At 43.9% G+C, this 17,936-nt stretch overlaps 1 long non-coding RNA gene across 1 annotated transcript; it reads right to left on the bottom strand.

Annotated features, from left to right (window-relative positions):
* Nucleotides 1-6,444: 6,444 nt before the first annotated feature.
* On the bottom strand, nucleotides 6,445-10,538 carry LOC310745311. Its single transcript, XR_014540078.1, has 2 exons — nucleotides 10,412-10,538; nucleotides 6,445-6,813 (listed from the first exon to the last, which is right to left on the bottom strand). It is a non-coding gene; the product is annotated as an uncharacterized lncRNA (long non-coding RNA).
* Between the last annotated feature and the right edge of the window lie 7,398 nt (nucleotides 10,539-17,936).

Here is a 17,936-nt window from a genome sequence, read left to right as displayed (position 1 = left end):
CATTTTTTTACATTTCTAACCTTGCTTTCATGAGAGTCAGTTCAATCCAGCTGAATCCCCTTTCACTGTGCACCCACACCTGCTATAAACACAGCTGGAACAGGATGACATGGGGAATTGCATGAAAAATACCCCCCCCCATTTCAATTCATTGGTTTCCCGCCTTTCCTACAAGGAGGTTGAGGTGGCATACATGGTTTTCCAGCTCCTCACAACTGCCCTGTGAGGTAGGTTATGCTGACAGAAAGTGATTGGCCGAAGGTCACACAGTGAGCTTCATGGCCTTCTGTGAGTATGAGGAAGTTGTTAATTTCAGGTAGCTAGCCATGTTGGTCTGACGCAGTCGAAATAAAAAAAATAAAATTGTCTAGTAGCATCTTATAGATGGATTGGCAGTTGAAGCTTGCTTCAATGATGGGGCCCTGCAGCATACCTGAGCTCAGCAGGTGTATTTAGGGGGTGCAAGGCAGACACACAATTCTGTCCTCCAATCCAGGGACTCTGGAGGAAGGTCAGAGGGCTGCCACCCCTGTCTCCAGCATCCGCCACCAGAGGCAAACGTCTCACTCTAATGATAGGGCCGGCCTTGTATGGAAGTAACCCCACATTTACAGGAAATTATAGTTTTTATGGTCCTGCAGGAAGTCTAAGCAGCCAGCCTCTACCTCTCTCTACCCCCCCTTCCTATCACTCCATGTATCTCCAATTTCCACATGCCTTGTACCCCAGGAGTGGCTTCTCATGTCAGAGGATCAGGGAAGCAAGTTAGGAATTTGAAAAATCCTACAAATACAGTGGTACCTCAGGTTACAAACGCTTCAGGTTACAGACTCCGCTAACCCAGAAATAGTACCTCGGGTTAAGAACTTTGCTTCAGGATGAGAACAGAAATCGTGCTCCGGCGGCGTGGCAGCAGCAGAAGGCCCCATTAGCTAAAGTGGTCTTCAGGTTAAGAACAGTTTCAGGTTAAGAATGGACCTCCGGAACGAATTAAATACTTAACCTGAGGTACCACTGTATGAAGAACACATTTTCTTTTCAGAAGACTGTTGAAAATGCATTTTTTAAAAAATATATATCCTGATGCCTAATCATTTCATGTTTCCTAACGCACTGCAGGACTTTTGGAAGAAATTAGCTATATAGCTAGTGTACTTAAAGGTGCTGGCAATCCCATGCTATAGGGTGCTAGGATTTTGTTACTTTAGAAACTTACAGGGGTTTATAGCCTCTGAATAATAGTATCAGTGACCCAAATTATATTTTTGCAGTGGAGGTTTCGATGGCATTGCTTCTGACTTTTCCTCCTGAGCAATAATCTCTCACAGTTGCAAGTGTGGAGTCAGAAGGGCATATTAATGCACTCCTGCTGGCAAAAGTACCCCCTGGTGCCCAGTTCCCGCATCAAGGAACAAACTCTTAATTTCTGTGGGAAGTCAAATGAGACACACTTGCAGAGTTTCATTTTCTTTGAATTCAGGTGCACTGCCGTGTTTTGAGCAAATAAAACCAGGTAATACAGAAGACCGTGTTGATGTTCAAAGAATTCTAACCTTTTCCCATTTGCTACTTCAGCTAAATAGCATCAAACAATTTGGCATATACAGGCAGATTATGTGGCAGTATTCAGGTGACTGGAAGAGTACAGAGTGCAGTTTTTATTTGAAAATATAATTTGGTCACCAATGGTTTTTTTAAAAAATGGGGAAAATCCACCACACTCTATAAGCACAAGATATACAAATCCACAGAAAAAGAAATACTGGGCTGCATCCATTTGTGTGCCCCTCTAGTAATAATATTAATAATATTAATTTTTTATACCCTGCCCATCTAGCTGGCTTTCCCCAGCCACTCTGGGCAGCTTCCAGCACACACAAAAACATAATAAAATGTCAAACATTAAAAACTTAATTTTAATAGAAATTAAAAAAATAAAAAATTATCTAGTAGCACCTTATAGACCAACTAAGTTTGTTCTGGTATAAGCTTTCACGTGCATGCACACTTCTTCAGATACACTGAAACAGAAGTCAGCAGACCCTTATATATAGTGGGAGGGTGGGGTGGGGTATTTCTCAGAAGGGTGGTGGGTGATGGATGATTGGCTGAATGGGTATGGTAAACCTGTTGACGACTGTTAATGACTGCAATTAGTCGTACAGGAACTGGTTTGGGTTCTTCTTTGATCTGGTGTTTTACAACAGTTGAACCACAAAGATGGAATTGCAGAAGAAGAAGAAGAAGAAGAGGAGGAGTTTGGATTTGATATCCCGCTTTATCACTACCTGAAGGAGTCTCAAAGCGCTAACATTCTCCTTTCCCTTCCTCCCCAACAACAAACCATCTGTAAGGTGAGTGGGGCTGAGAGACTTCAAAGAAGCGTGACTAGCCCAAGGTCACCCAGCAGCTGCATGTGGAGGAGCGGGGACGCGAACCCGGTTCCCCAGATTACGAGACTACCGCTCTTAACCACTACCCAGGGTGGACAATGACAAGAGGCTTTATGTGGTATCACCCAGCTTCTGCTATAACACCTGAAACCCACTGCTTTTTAAATGTGCATTTCCACTGCCAGGACTCGCTGTATTGTCCTTAAGCTCCCCTGTCTTGTTCTGCTGTTGATATTTAATCCACAAAGCAAAGAGCGCCAAACATTTAGTGCTGAATTTTAAGGGCTTATCCACACTTCCTCTTCTCCCACTGCTTTCCCCTTAGCACTCAATCAGGAGCAAACGGCACTTCGGATTTTCTCCAGATATGCATTTGCTTTGATTTAGCACTTCAGAGCAGGTGTTTCCTGGGAAAGGAGTAGGGCAAAGGGGAAAACTGTTCAGAGCCCGTTCTAGAAAGTGTGGCAGAAGTGTAGATGAGCCCTGAGTGTGAATATCAGAATGGACTTTAGCAACATGTAAAATATTTGCTCCTTTTGAACATTAGTGATGAATGCCTTTGTTTTAGACAAGGCCTGTGCGCCCACCATACATTTAAATCACTTTACTTCCCTCAAATAATCTTGGGATCTGTAGTTTGTTAAGGGTGCTGGGAATTATAGCTCTGTGAGGGGGTAAGCTATATTTCCCATGATTCCTTGGGGGAAGTTATGTGCTTTAAATGTATGGTTTGTACGCAGCCAAGGTAGAACTGACAACTTCTTGCCTCTGCACTGACAGTGTGGTGGATGCTATAAGGCTAATGCAATTTTCCAACTCAGTCAGTAGCTGGTAGGCATGGAAGGAGCTGTCCATTTCAGATCTCTCTGTTTCTCATTTTTCCAATCTTAAATTCAGCTCTACACATTCCTGCCACAATTTATTATTGTTGTTTTAAATCCTCATGAAAGTTCTTCAGCATTTTAGTGCTAATTTCTCCTAATAAACATTTTTATATGCAGTTTTGAATAATGTGTACATTTTTGCAAGCAAGCTCTCCTTGCATTTCAATGTTATTTTCATTAATATTCTTTTTTAATGTACAGTGGTACTTCGGGTTAAGAACTTAATTCGTTCTGGAGGTCCGTTCTTAACTTGAAACTGTTCTTAACCTGAGGTACCACTTTAGCTAATGGGTCCTCCTGCTGCCGTCACTGCGTGATTTCTGTTCTCATCCTGAGGTAAAGTTCTTAACCTGAGGTACTATTTCTGGGTTTGTGGAGTCTGTAACCTGAAGCGTCTGTAACCTGAGGTACCACTGTATACTTTTACCTAAGATATGCTTTTCTGTTTGGTTGCAAAATTCAAATAGCCATGTTTGGTTCTCATATTGTTTTGAAAATGTGAATTTGATAGATTTGGCTTTAAATACAAACTGCATTGTTTCTCTCTCTCTCCCCCCCCACCCCATCCCTAGTAGCTGGGTACTAGTAACTAGCTAACTCTCTGAAAACATCCATTTTCATCATGTCAACTTTTCTGTTTTCAAATCTCTCTCTATATTAGGATATGCACTACGGGAGGAAAATGGAAACTAATTTGTGCAATTATATTAATCTTTTTGGCATCAATGGGAAAGTTGTGTACCTCCTAATGGACCAAGGCAATTTATAAACTTGCTGTGTTCTGGCCTCTTTTTACGAGCCTCCCAAATTGTGGGTGACAATATTTATTTTCTATCTTGTTGCTTCAGGGTTCTGCTCCTGCTTGCTCGGCTTCTGATGCATTGTTGTTTTGGCTCAGTACCTTTCCTTATGCCGTTTGTTGTTCAGGGACTATTTTAGCTGCTGTTTCCCTGAAAATACATAGATGTGACAAAGGCCGGCATGCACATCCATATCTGCAGGCGACCAACTTGCCGTCTGATTCAACCTCATTAATTGCCCCTAGCCACGACAGCATCAGGTCTGTACGGCTAATCTCTGCAGAAAGGCACCAGCATTGCTGACACCCAGAATGAGTTGCTTTGTCAGTTTTATTGCTACTGAGGCCAATAACTTAACTGCCCGGTGTTTCTTGGCTCCAGATGCTGCCACTGATGGAGTATGAAATATCTTGAGAGCAGCCTCAGAATAAGGGCTAGTTTTTTCACGTAATGCCGAAGGCCACCAACAGTCCTTCGGAATAAATCGGTGTATTTCTGTGACGGAATTTGGAGAAGAGAAGTGTCTTTTGTTTTGTTTTTCCCTTTCAGAGCACTCATAGCCACCTCAGAAAAAACAAAAAACAAAAAACCTTACCCATTTCAGGAATGTTATTGGTACCCAAAACTACTCACAGGTATATCTTCATGATTATCAGATGTAAACCTACAGTTAAAAACAGGAAGTGAATGCTAGACTGCCCATTTCTCTAGCATGTCTGGCACTATATACAGTACAAGGGGGGAAATGGCGTTATTTTAGTTCCAAGGTCAATTTTACACACAAGAAGAGCTAATCGCCTTAAAAACTAAAACCCATCGACTGTCAAGGCTGATATTCTATCTTTGCAACTATCAAATCTGTAAGAAATGACAAATTCTGCTGATGTTAAGTAAGTATTTGCCTGATGTTTGAAGGCTGAGGGGACGGGATTGCCTGTCATTAAAAAACCCCACACCTACATGAGTTCCAGGCAATTTTGGAATTGAGTGGATCAGTGCAGGTTTTGAGGATTACTCACATGACTGCCTCGCTGTGCATATTTAGTGTGGTTCTTTCCAGATCTTTGGGACGATGACAACCACCATCTTTGGCAATTGGACATGCTAATAGGAACTGATAAGAGTTGTAGTCCACAGATTGAGGTCACTAGGTTGGCTATTCCTGCACAAAGCTCGCTTTCTGTGCTCCCACAGAGCTGCCGAAAGCTAAGTTTCCCAGTTTCATCCGTGGACAAGTTAAACATGGTGAGGTGGAATGGCCCAGCCCTGAGGTTTGCCTCAATAGGAGCTGACCTATGTGCTTTCTGTGCGCACAGGTATGCAGCGAGGGCTTGAGAAGCGCATTCTCAGACACAAACGGATTACTCTATAACTATTCCAGAAGAATGCGTTTTGGATTGACAAATGGTGTGAGGCAGGGGCGGCGTAGGGATTGCATTCTGTGTACAGCACATACACACACCCAAAAAAGGTGCCCACGTCAGTAAGGAGCTCCTGATAAACTATACAACATACGCATGATTCCAGTTTTGAGGGATTGGACTCGATGACCCTTTGGATCCCTTCCAACTCAACAATTCTACGATTCCATGATTAAAACACAGTGTGTACACACCTCTAGGCTGCTGAAATGGAAAAGACTCATTTGTTAGCGTAGGATTTCCTTTCCAAAACCACCACCACCAAGCAGTGACAGAAGTGTTTACAGGGCAAATGGTGGTGAAAAGAACCAAGGAAGATGACAATGAAGGGTCCTGCGTGAGAGAAAGGCCGGAGAGAGGGTGTGAGACTGAGGGAAGAAGGGCAAGCTCCCAGGTGAGAGCTGGGAGGCTTCGCTCTTCTGTGTGTGGAATGAGGATCAATATATAATTGGGATAGAGAGCTTGGTATTATATACACAAATAGTTTCTTCTTCTTCCTTGTTCCCTTTTTTATTTTTCTCTTGGTTTGTTTCTTATCTATCTTCCTTAGTTCGACTTGGATGCGGCAGCGGGGTGCAAATATCCGCCCAGCATCCCCAAATTACCAGGGATAGTGTTGGGGTGGCCGTAGCTGCACACTGCCAGCCATCCGGGGGGGGGGGGGCCATGCCGCTGCAGGAGAGAGATCCCTGCAGAGGCTTGGGAGGGAAACTTCACGCCTGCCAGCTTTATGGTTGGTGGGTCGCAGCTGGCAGGCATGCAGGGCAAGGGGAGGCCGCCGGCAAAGCCGCGTAGCTCGCCCACTTGCTGGGGCTCCCCTGAGAGGCCGGCGCCCTGGCGTGACGCACCACGGAGCCCTATAGGAAAGACAGCTCTGGTTCGACTTCTACTATGTTGAAAGCTCTCAGTAACAAGAGAATTTTCAAAAGGGAAAAGAACCAAGGAAGCTTTTGCAATCATTTCTGTATAAGTCGCTGGTGTCTACCTGCGGCTCTTGCAAGAACAGTTACTTATCCTCCGCAGACGCTGTGACAAGCAGCAAATATCAACACCTGCAGCTATTATGTATGTAAAATGAGTCATGGCGGCTACTTTGCTGGTGGCGGAGCTACCAGTGGACGACAGCAGCTGCCTTGGATCATGGAGTTCACTGAGCTTTTTCCACACATGCCCTTTGACGCACCAGCAGGATGATCTTCTCACGAGTGTTCTTACACCCCTTTCACTGCCTCAGGAGCCTCTCAAGAATATTTTGCTCACTTGCAGTCAGCACTCATGATGTCCTCCCTGGGGGATAGAAGCCACAGCAGCTTCCCTATGATAAGGAAGGAATGACCTTTCAGAATCTGGTCCACCCCTCCGCTTCCAAAATGCTGTGAAAATGCAGCACCGGAGAAGATGGATATTTACCATCTTCCTCAAGCGCCTCTAAATGTCTCAAACTGGCTATGACACGTGTGGTATTGTTCTGCCATAGCAAGTGCTATTTTTCTAGGGAAAAAAGGTGCCGGAACTCACCATGAAACCTCCATCTTTCTCTTAGAATGGCAATGGCGCCCACCTGAGAGGTGCTGGAACCAAATTCCGGAAAGTTCCAGTTGAAAAAAAGCCCTGGCCCTACCCTTTATCTGCAGTTTACTCTGCTTCCATTCCACAGAGGCTGTCAGGCTTTGGGGAATTGGCTCCCCCCTCCCCCGGCAGTAGATAAGAAGATCAAACGAAAGGAACGTCTTACCAGTTAGAATCTTTAATAATCACAGTGAAAGAACACATCTCCTAGAAATGGCGGTGCTCCCAATTAAGGGATACTCCCTCCTCCGTCCCTATTAATCTATACCACCACTCCTACGTCTTGTAATCTGAGTTTGTAACCTCTGCACTTTCTGTTCTGACACTTTCTGAGTTCTCTGTGATTTTGGAGATGGGGCATGAATGCTGTCCAGAGACTGTGAATCTGTTAACTCTCTCTTCTAGTGTTTCTTCTGCTAGCTGTTCCCCATCCAGTATTTCCCAGCTTCTGCCTTCTGAACTATGCCCCTCTGCAAACCACTCTTCCAAATCTATGCTATTCTCCTGCTCCTGGGAAGATGCAGGATCAGAATTGGGGGAGGTTCCCACCATTCATCCTCAGTGCAGCCCTCCTTACACGGTCTCTGACACATAGGTGGAGAGAGCTCGAACCTCCCGCCAAGTCTGAAATGAAAGCTAGCTTGCTAGCTGAGAAATGGGGAGGGACATAGATGGCCTCCTCTCTCAGACTTTGAATGCTTGTTTTTACTTTATTATTATTAATGCTTTTAACTTTTTATGATTCTGCTGTATGGTTTTAAGTCTTTCTATTGTTGTAAATGGCTGTGATATATATTTTCTATGACACAGCGGTAGATAAATATTTTTGCAAATAAATAGATAGAAATAGTGGCCTGCCTTCTGCCGCCATCATGTGGAAGCCATTTTATTCATAGCAAATGGCTTTCATTAGAATTCTGAACTAGGGGAAGATTGACACTTTTTCTCTCCTCCCCCCAAATTACACTGATGTCTAATTAAGAAATACCATGTGTCAAACCAATTTTTAAAAATCTGTATCTGTGGATGAAAAAACAGACAAACTCCTGTCAGTCTAATCAACTGACAAACCGGGAGGCTAATGACGTTAATTGTTACTCTTCCAGGAGAGAGGGGGGATTTTTTTTGTAAGCAAGCAGGTATACACGTAATTATGGCATGCTTTTGTTGTAAGGAAAAAATTAATGAAATGACTAATCTTGTCAGATTCTGAAAGTGACAGCTGAAATGAACCTGGTACCCTCATCAACTGTAATCTTTTTATCTTGCCTTGTACCACACTAAATAAGTGATTTTCTTTGAAATTACCCACATCAGCCTGTTTTCACATGGAAGCAAAAATCAGCATGGAACTAAACTTCTATGCATACTTATCTGGTAGTAAGCACCACAGGGAAAAACAACAACAACAACATACTTTTCAGTTGACATTTCTGTAATTGTGTTGTTTAGCTGTCTTTTTTGCTTCTCTATTTTTGCATCCTAGTTCCCCTGGGGGGCGGGGAGAGGGAGACCCAGAAAATGGGTGGGTGGAGAGAACCATCAGCACATTTCATTCTTAACAGGACTTTTTTTTTTTGGTAGAGATGGTGGTATTTCGTTCAAAGGAAAAAGTGATACCGCTTTCACTCAGGCAGAAGATCATATTGTTAGGCCTTCTCTTCTTCTCTGTACAGCAAGAGGTTCTGGGGCACAGCACCTTGTTTAAGCTGGCTTCTTTTGAAGAAGGTAACTAGAGGTTCTGTTATGTACTAAGCTTGGATCCTAGAACAATAGGCAAGTAGGATCCTAGAATGCAACAACTGATTGGCTTGCAGGAAAAGACCAATCAGGCTCCAGAAGGGAAGCAGACTCAGCCAATCAGACAGGATTCATTGTATAAATAATGTATATAAAAGCCTGAGGTTTGGGGGGCAATTCAATCACTGTTTTACAAGCTGCATTAAAGAGCATGAAATCACTACAGGACTCTGTGTATATTTCAGGTTCATTGGCATTTTTCAACATTAGTGCATGTTCATAGATGGTACAAGGTGAGCATAGATGGAGGAAAAGCATAAGAGGCTCCCAAGAGGTAGCCAAAGTCCTCTGGTCTCACATCAGATCTCCAGAAAGACACAGCCAGCCCCCTTGCAATACTGTTAGACTATAGGTAGCTAGATAGATGATAGATAGTATGGCCTCCCCCTCATATAGAGAATCTCCTAATGTTCTGTGGGAGGACTAAGGAGTGAATTTGGATGATGGCCAGTTGCTTTGGTGCCCTCTGCACGGGTTTTAGAAAGATATCTGCTCCCAACCAATCCCTCAACCCTCTCTCCACTGTGCTCGACCCTCACTGGGCACCACAGCTGCCACTCAGGTAGGTTGCTGAGCTACTGCCTCTTCGTTCCAGCCTATCGGGTGTTGCAGAGGATACTTGCCTTGCCCCAGACACTGGCAACCCACTCTATGCCACAGCAGGGGATCACCAACCCTTTGGACCTCATCTGCAAACCAGAGAGACCATGGGGAGGTGCATGCAAAGTGCCTACACTGCAACAGTGTGTACACCTCAATCACGCCCACCCTCTCAACTAGGCTTGGGGAAAGCCTTCTATTGGCTGCAATAGAAGACGTCTTTCAAACCAAGCCTAATTTCAATGGAAATTGGGAGAGGAAGGCCTCTTTCAGCACCATAGGTATGCCTAGAGTCCCTTCTGCTCTTGGCAAGGAATTGTATCAGTGCCACCTCCCCAGACCCCCCCCCCCCAGTTCTCTAGCATTTGATCCAGCTGTGACAGTGGCGAAGTGTTGCCACACACATTTACGTCATGAGCTCCATAATCTCCAGCGGTTTACCTTCATGCTTCCTTGTCATTTCTCCTACTATTCAGCTCCAAGTTCTTGTCTAAACTTGTGACCTTCATGGAGAGATTTCTGGGCTGGTTTCGCTGACCCCTAGGTATGCCTCTGCTGAGCACATGTGTACCTGGGAAAAGCATGTTGGCAATCCATGACCTAGGTAAAGGTGAAGAGACCCCTGACCATTAGGTCCAGTTGCAGAAGCTCATCTCGCTTTATTGGCCGAGGGAGCCGGCGTACAGCTTCCGAGTCATGTGGCCAGCATGACTAAGCCGCTTCTGGTGAACCAGAGCAGCGCACGAAAACGCCGTTTACCTTCCTGCCGGAGTGGTACCTATTTATCTACTTGCACTTTGACGTGCTTTCAAACTGCTAGGTTGGCAGGAGCAGGGACCGAGCAACGGGAGCTCACCCCGTCGCGGGGATTCAAACCGCCAACCTTCTGATCATCAAGTCCTAGGCTCTGTGGTTTAACCCACAGCACCACCCGCGTCCCTTACCTACATCCATGACCTACAGCACCCCAAATTCAGCACCCTCTCCTTTTAGTTCTGCTTGAAAGCTGCAGTCTATTCCCTTTGTTTCCTTCAGAGACACAGGTCCATTACACCATCCTTTGCGGCTGGTGGCAATGGGTTGCTTTTGCCCCATTCTGAAGACTTAAGGAGGATGATCTAATAATTAGTTCCCATGGAAACACATAGCTGTGATTGGCAATTTTGCCAGGGCCATTAAAAGGAGTCTGGAGCAGTACTTTTGGCTCTATTAACCCTCTCCTGCACAAAAGCTTTCCCATCTCACAATATGGAAACTGTCAAGCTCTGTTTAGTTCTAGGGCAGTCTGTAATTATGTTTTTGCGTAGCTTCCCTTCAAAACCCACGCATCATATAGTTATGCGTCGCTGAAATTAAATGAACATTTGGAGAAGTTAACCAAACAGCGTGGAAGTTGTAAAACTGACATCTTGTAATTTCAATTATCTCCATTCCCTTTAAACAACAACAACAACAACATTATTTTTCTTACAGTTTTGCTATTTCTGCTGACATCAGTCCAAAAAACGTTTTGGAAAAAATGTGATAATATTGATTTGATTTCGCGTGAATGTGAGTGAATATCTTTTGTTCTTAGAACAGAGAAAGGAGATTGAAGCGCAGGGAAAGAGCTGGGCTGCATGTGAGCAGCTGTGTCACGAATGTGCCCATCTTTTGATCTGTGAAATTTGGCAGGACAGCCTGTTTTTCTTTACCTGCCCCTACTTTAATTCTGCAATAAACCCAGTCAGTTGATCTCTATATGGGGTAGATAGGAACAGCAGGTTCCTGCCTTCTTGAAGTGATACTTGAAAGCTTTGCTTGTGCTTCCTGCCATGGGTTGTAATAGAGAAGCCAAAAGGATATAGGAGGTGGGAATGTAGAAATGTCCAAATGACGGGGAACCAGGAACTCAGCACTGCTCATCCCAGCCATTTTTTTCAGACTTAGCTGATGCAATCACTTAGCTATTGCTTTCACCCAGTTTACACTCTGATATGTTTCCGCTGCAGATCCTCTTAGGGGGTTTAGACATAGGAATGAAGCTGATGTACAATTCTGAGATATAGGAAGGAAGGAAGAAAGGAAGAAAGAAAGAAAGGAAAGAAGGAACAGCAGCAGCATTAGGTACAGCCCATAGCCACTGCAATGCCAACTACAATATATTTCTTAACTACAGTATAAGCGGTAAATTCTGCTTGCTTAGCACTCTTGTAACAACACTAGCTGCCTGCTTTTGAAAGAGCACCAAAAATAGTTGTATATTGTACACACAATATATTTAAAGCACAGGACTTCCTCAAAGAATCCTGTTGCTTACCCCTCCCAGAGCTACAATTCCCAGCTCCTTTAAACTACGGTTCCCAGGATTATTATTATTTTGGGTGGGAAGTTACGTGCTTTGAATATGTGGTGTGTGCATAGCCCGGATCGCATTTATTCACACAGTGTGTAACTGTTGCCTCAAGTTGTGGTGATGGGCATTTGTTTTGATGACTTGAAAATGGGACAAATGGACAAATTCAATGAGAACAAATCTATTGGCAACTTTTTGTCATAGCAGTTAACTGGAGCCTCTGAGTTCAAGTTCTCATGTCTATTAATCAGCATTGAAGTGTGCATTTCCCCTAAAATATACACCTTTGTATACAATTTGGTATAATTCTCAGTGCCTTCTATATGTGCTGCGTCAGAGGGAGCTGGCTTCAAGCACCAGGCCCATTGTCAGACCAACTCATGTGGGAATCCTCTGCAGACAACCGCAATGCCCAGACACAGACAGTCAGGTTATGTATCCACAACAGTAACCAGGGAGGAACAACCAGTGGGAGGAGCACAGAGAGAAGAAATGCTCTGGTGCATCTGCAGCAGCCTAACTGGACACCCTCCTCTGCCCCGCATGCAACAAAGCATGTCTCTCCCAGATCGGTCTCTACAGCCACAGAAAACGCTGTAACTCTCCAACGGTTTCACTTTATCCTTGAAGGCGCACTCTCCCATGGTCTCCTGAGGCAGATGGATACCAACAACAGATTCCCCCCACAGTGATTTTCCCTGATAGAATCCATTTTGGCACATTGTTTTCACCAATATATGCATTTTTATGCACGCTTTACCCCAGTATTTGTGTATACATTGCTTGGCCTGAAAATTGCACTGCAGCATTCCAGGAAGTGTGACTGCCAAAGGATGGCTGCCCTACGGTTAGTGTATTGCTTCAGAATGTGTGAATTAGGCAGGTTCACCTTTAAAAGCGAACCGAATAAAATGTACCCCCTATCCTTTATTTGTCACGTAAGCGGGCTGAACTCTTATTGGTCACAGTATGACACATTCACACCTGGAAGTGTATGTTGTTCAGAGGCCTTGCATTATTTTTAATGTGGTGGTTGACAGCAACAGCTGCTATTATTCATAATGCATTTCTGTTGCTTTTTGCTCTGATGTGCCCCCCGCCCCATCCCATTTCCAACAAAAGAGTATGACTGTTTCTACAGCTCCCTTCTAGGGCTTGCTCCCTCCCCCTTTTTTTTGGCGTTGGTGACTTTGTCACACCTTTTAAAACCTACTCATGTGTCAACATATCATCCAAGAAAATATTCCCCCACTGTTCCTTGACTGAAGCAGAATAATTAAATCCAAAGACCCCTTATTTAAAAGAAACCTTTGCCTTCTGAGACTGCAGAACAATTAGAGTGCATCAAGTTAGCATGAAAAGTTATGTGTGGGCCCAACTGAGGCAAGAACAGCAACAACAGCTTCCCCCCCCCCATTTGCTGAGAAGCTAGCACCTTGTAATCGGAATGAGTAATTTATTTCCAGATAATGGAGTCTTGTAAAGTGCTCGCCAAGGTCCTAACTCTCTAAATACCTCTCAGAACATTATTGTAGCATTGACCCAGTAGTAGTGTAGCAAAGGTTATGCTTAATTGACTAATTTATGGTTAATGCTTTCTAGCTTGGAGGCTGCCATTTTGTCTAATGATAATGGCCCACTTGTTTTTCCTCCTTAGCAAAAACAGCCTTGATGAGTAAAAAACCGAACATATTATGTATCTGTCATTTCACAGAAAATGCACAGAAACCTGTGTGAACTTTCGTACTCAAAGGGACTCTTCAGCAGAGAGGTTTTGCACCCTTTTAGCGATAGCAATTTAGAAGCCAATACCGCCGTGGGCAGTCGTTTCGTGGACTCGATAATATCAGTTCAAAGTGTTAACAGACGCTTTTGAGTTAACCTCACAGGGAAAGAATAGGAGCCTCAGTCATTGCTAGATCATTGGTGTTGTAAACATCCAGAACTGTGGAACAAGTCTTTGATTCCGCTGATGGATATTAATTTGGATGGCTTTGAAAGATAAATTCACAGAGGAGAAGGCTACCCATGGCTACTAGACATGATGGCTATGGTCAGAGGCAGTAATGTGTGCTCTTGTGCTTGGGTCCTTCTGTCTACAGGTATACCCCAGGCATCTGGTTGGCCACTGTGGGCACAGGATGGGCTGTTGGGCTGACCCAGAAGGCTCTATGTTCTTCTGATGTCATGAGTCCCACAGTGCTGTTGGGTTCAGGTTTGGATTGTCAAGCTCTGCCGCAGTAGGAGGAGAAGAAGGAAGAAACAGATGGGGTTCTGAATGGTGGGAACCTGGGTTGTAAGAAGGGGAATCTCCCCTTTCTGTACAAACTTCAGCTGGTTTGGAAGGGAGAGCAGGGATGCGGGCTCTTTCCCTCAAACTTCCTGTGGAGTGGAGAGCCTCAGTGAAGGCGGGGATGGTCTGTGAGGGGGAAGGCACAGCAGAAGGGCGCAGCGACTGAACAGCAACCTGAGTGGGCAGGTTCAGACTTGTCTGCTGGAATCAGGCACCACCTTGCAGACGTGAGCAATGGAGAACGTGCATTTGCAATCCCAACATTCTCACGTGGCAAGTGAGTCTGTGGAAGCTTGTTGAGACATCTTTGTTGTTTCTTTCCAGTTCTGAACTTATTGCCTTATTCCCGAACTCCTGAATCACAACTCCTGAGCATTATGTCTGCTGCTAAGCCTGTACTGTTACTTGCCTGAAGAAAGATCTCTTTCTTACAAGTAAGAACTTTTGTCAGTGTGTGTTGGGCAGGAACTGTCATGGGCCAGGAGTCAGCTTCACCTGGTGAGCAGCAGCCTGAAGTGGGAGAAGCCAGAGTGACTCTACCTGCAGCCTTCAAGGACAAAGAAGAGAAGGCACTGATGGAACCAGTTCTTAGAAAGAGCTCTCAGCAGCAGTCAGATGCTGGAAACAATGCCTGTGGTTCCTACATTGCTGCCCTTGGCTCTGTGATCACCTGGATTCCCAGAGCTCTGGACTTTGTGACTTCAAATGTGTGTGAACACTTCTTCATAAGTGTTCCTCAGAGAACACTTGCTTTCTCGGCAACAGGACTAGGACAGGAAAAGGACTATTACAACTACTCCAGGTTTCTCCCAAGCCTGCAGATATACTAATTGTCCTTATTGCTTCAGTGTTACATGTCCCTCTCCAATTATCTCAACACAGACACCTCTGATCGTGTCCTCAGCACTGCAAGGGTGGAAATAAGGACACCCTTGTAATATCCCTATTCTCATACTAAGGATTGCTTTGGACACTGTCTGACTTCCACTTTTACACAGCAATGAAGGCTTGTCACTCCTTGCTGGATACTATATTCATTTGCTATGTGATAGCCTCTCCTTCACTGTCTTAAAAGCCGAGTGCTTGATGACTTGCTTGGTTTAAGGAAACACACATCTATATCTGTTTCTTCATTGTTCTATGACATCATGCTGCCAACAACTGAAAATAGAGAGAATAGAGTATGAAAAGGCCGCCGGCTATGAGCCCTAATATTTATGTGCATAGTGAATTTATTTAAATTTGTACTAGCGATAAGAAGCAGACCACCAGCCCACTCAGAGATGTAACTTCCAGAGAATTTGGGACCTTCTAGATATGTATTTATTGTGGAATGTCCATGCCTTATTATTATTTTAGGGTGTTTGTGTGTCTAAATTTCACCACCATCTTGTGTAATCAGGTAGTTTCCCCTCATGATCGTCCCATGTTTTTTCTCTCAGTAGAAAATCTGACAATAGCAGAAACTCCTACTTTTCAAGACTCCACCAGCTGGTTTTTGCCTAATTAATTATTTCCTCCATCCCCTGAGTTCCTGAGGCCTGCAGAGAGTTTCTGTTGTGCATATATATATATATATATATATATATATATATATATATATATATAGTCTCTGTGTTTAATTACTCTGGCAGCAAAGAGGGAAGGAATTTCAGTTTCTCAGGATGGGTGGAACTTGCACTTTTTATTAACACAGCCAGAGGGAAAGTCACTCTGCATAAGCTCCTTTACTGACTCATGTTGTGAGGATAGAAACCATTTCTGGAAATGATTAAGTAACTCGAGGGGTTGGGAGAAAGGAGAGGAGATTCAATTCTCACTATGCGGACAGAACATAGCAGAATTGTCCAGAAGATTTATAGGAAAATGATGAACTTCACTTGCAGTGTGGAGGGTGGGAGACAGACTTGCTGGACCACAGCTTTGGATTTGGGGATGCAGAAGGAAATACTAGCAGGGTTCTGCCCCATCCTGCCCTAAAGGCAGCACATCCTTCAACTATGGAACTCTCTTCCCACAAGGAGGCCAACCACTTGGCTGACTTTAAAAGGATTAGAGAAATTCATGGAGGATTAAGGCTATCGATGGCTACTAGCTATGATGGCTATGGGAGAAGACTCTAGTGCTGGGGTTCTGTTTGTGGGTTCCCCACAGGCATCTGGTCAGCCACAGTGAGAATAGGATTCTGGACTAGATGGGCCAGCAGATGCATACATCTACATGTGCTCCAGAGTGCCTTGTTTTTCACTTATGCTTCATGTGGAATATTTACCTTTGCCAGCTCTTAAGAGTGCTGAGTTCCACTGCCCACCCACTCTCTCTCTCTGGTGCAGCATCATCTTTGTTCAACTAATCTTCATCCATCTCATTTTTTAATGCCCACATGAGTCATATTTGTTTATAACAGTAGTGCATTAACTAAATTAGTTTGAACTCTTTACTCTGTGAAAACTGCTTGTAGATTGGCTTCAGGCTTTGGCTAAAAGGCTTTCAGATGGTTGCAGATTATATGAAATGTTGTTATAGAGAAGCAAATTAATTTAATTTTACCTTATGAAACCTGGAAGGATTTCCCCATTAGGAGTTGGTCCTTGTTTATCCACTGGTGGGTTTTTTTGTTTTTGTTTTTGTTTTGCTTCTTGTAATTTAAAGCAATCAGTCACAGGGAACATAAAATACATCAGTCAACATGAACAGATTAGTTCAACATGCAGAGGTTTGGAGTCTAATGAAACAGAAGTAAATAGAAGACATGGCAGTAAAGGGAAGCTGTCAATCACCTTCTAAACGACAAGGCATGTTTATGGTTGCTTTTCCCCCTGGAAGGGGGATATTGGTGCATGATTTTCTATTCCATACCAAACCCCAAGTCTACAGGCCTAAATACTTTAATGTCCTTTATACAGTTTAGTGAGCAGAAATTTTAGTTGTATAGGAACACTGTACATGTATATACCCTGCAAGTGTCCCGGAAAAACTGGGACATCCTGTGTTTAATCACGAGAGAACGGTGGTCATTTTGGTTACCGTGATCTTTAGTGATTTTGTAGCTTGTTTCCTGCCGAAGAAGCACTTTTTTAAAGAGCCATGATCTTGTGTGCCTGAAGAAGTGCTTTTTGGAGGTGGGGAACTGCGGTGTGAAATCGTGCGAGATCATAACAACCAAAATGGCCGCTGTGCTCTCGTGATAAAAAAAGACAAGAAGATGGTGTCCCACATTTTGGTTTCAAGGGGTTAGAGAATATGCATGTATGTCCAGCTGACAAATAGGAAGCTAAGGCAAGATAACTTTCCATGTGCTTCTGTGGAAACCAGAAACAGTTCCTCTTCTGTGCTCCATGCAGACACATGTGAACAAGCCACAAAAAGTTATGTGCAGCGCTGTGCTTGTAAATTCTGAAAGTGCAGCTGCTCTTCCCAACAAGGCCCATAGTCATGCTCCCATGTCCAGACTCCTAAGACTGCCACAAAAAATGAATTTTTGACCAATGCAGACATAACAGGGCAGATCTGTTAGAGTTATGTGAGCAGAATTCCCTGATTGGGACCTTGTGCGGAGTATGAATCGATAAGCTCACCACACCGGGAATGAGTTCCGTTGTTTTACTGCAAATTGACTTTAAACTTGTTACAACAAAAAAAAGTTGTAAATATAAATCAAGAAATTGCTCTTAAGCAACTAGCAATGCAGTCCAGTGTTCCTCAGGTTCTTGTTAATATAGTCTCTTGGACTTTGAGAGAAAAATGACGGCACAACAGACAAAAGAGAACCTTTCTCTGCTGGCATGAATGAATGGCCAAATATCTCTGCTGGCCAGATCTCTCTCTGGTACTGCATCCC

The sequence above is a fragment of the Podarcis filfolensis genome, assembly GCF_964270895.1.
Source record: "Podarcis filfolensis genome assembly, chromosome: 12".
Classification (NCBI taxonomy): Eukaryota; Metazoa; Chordata; class Lepidosauria; order Squamata; family Lacertidae; genus Podarcis; species Podarcis filfolensis.
The sequence above is the reverse complement of the archived record's forward strand: the minus strand, read 5'-3'. Positions and strand labels throughout refer to the sequence as shown.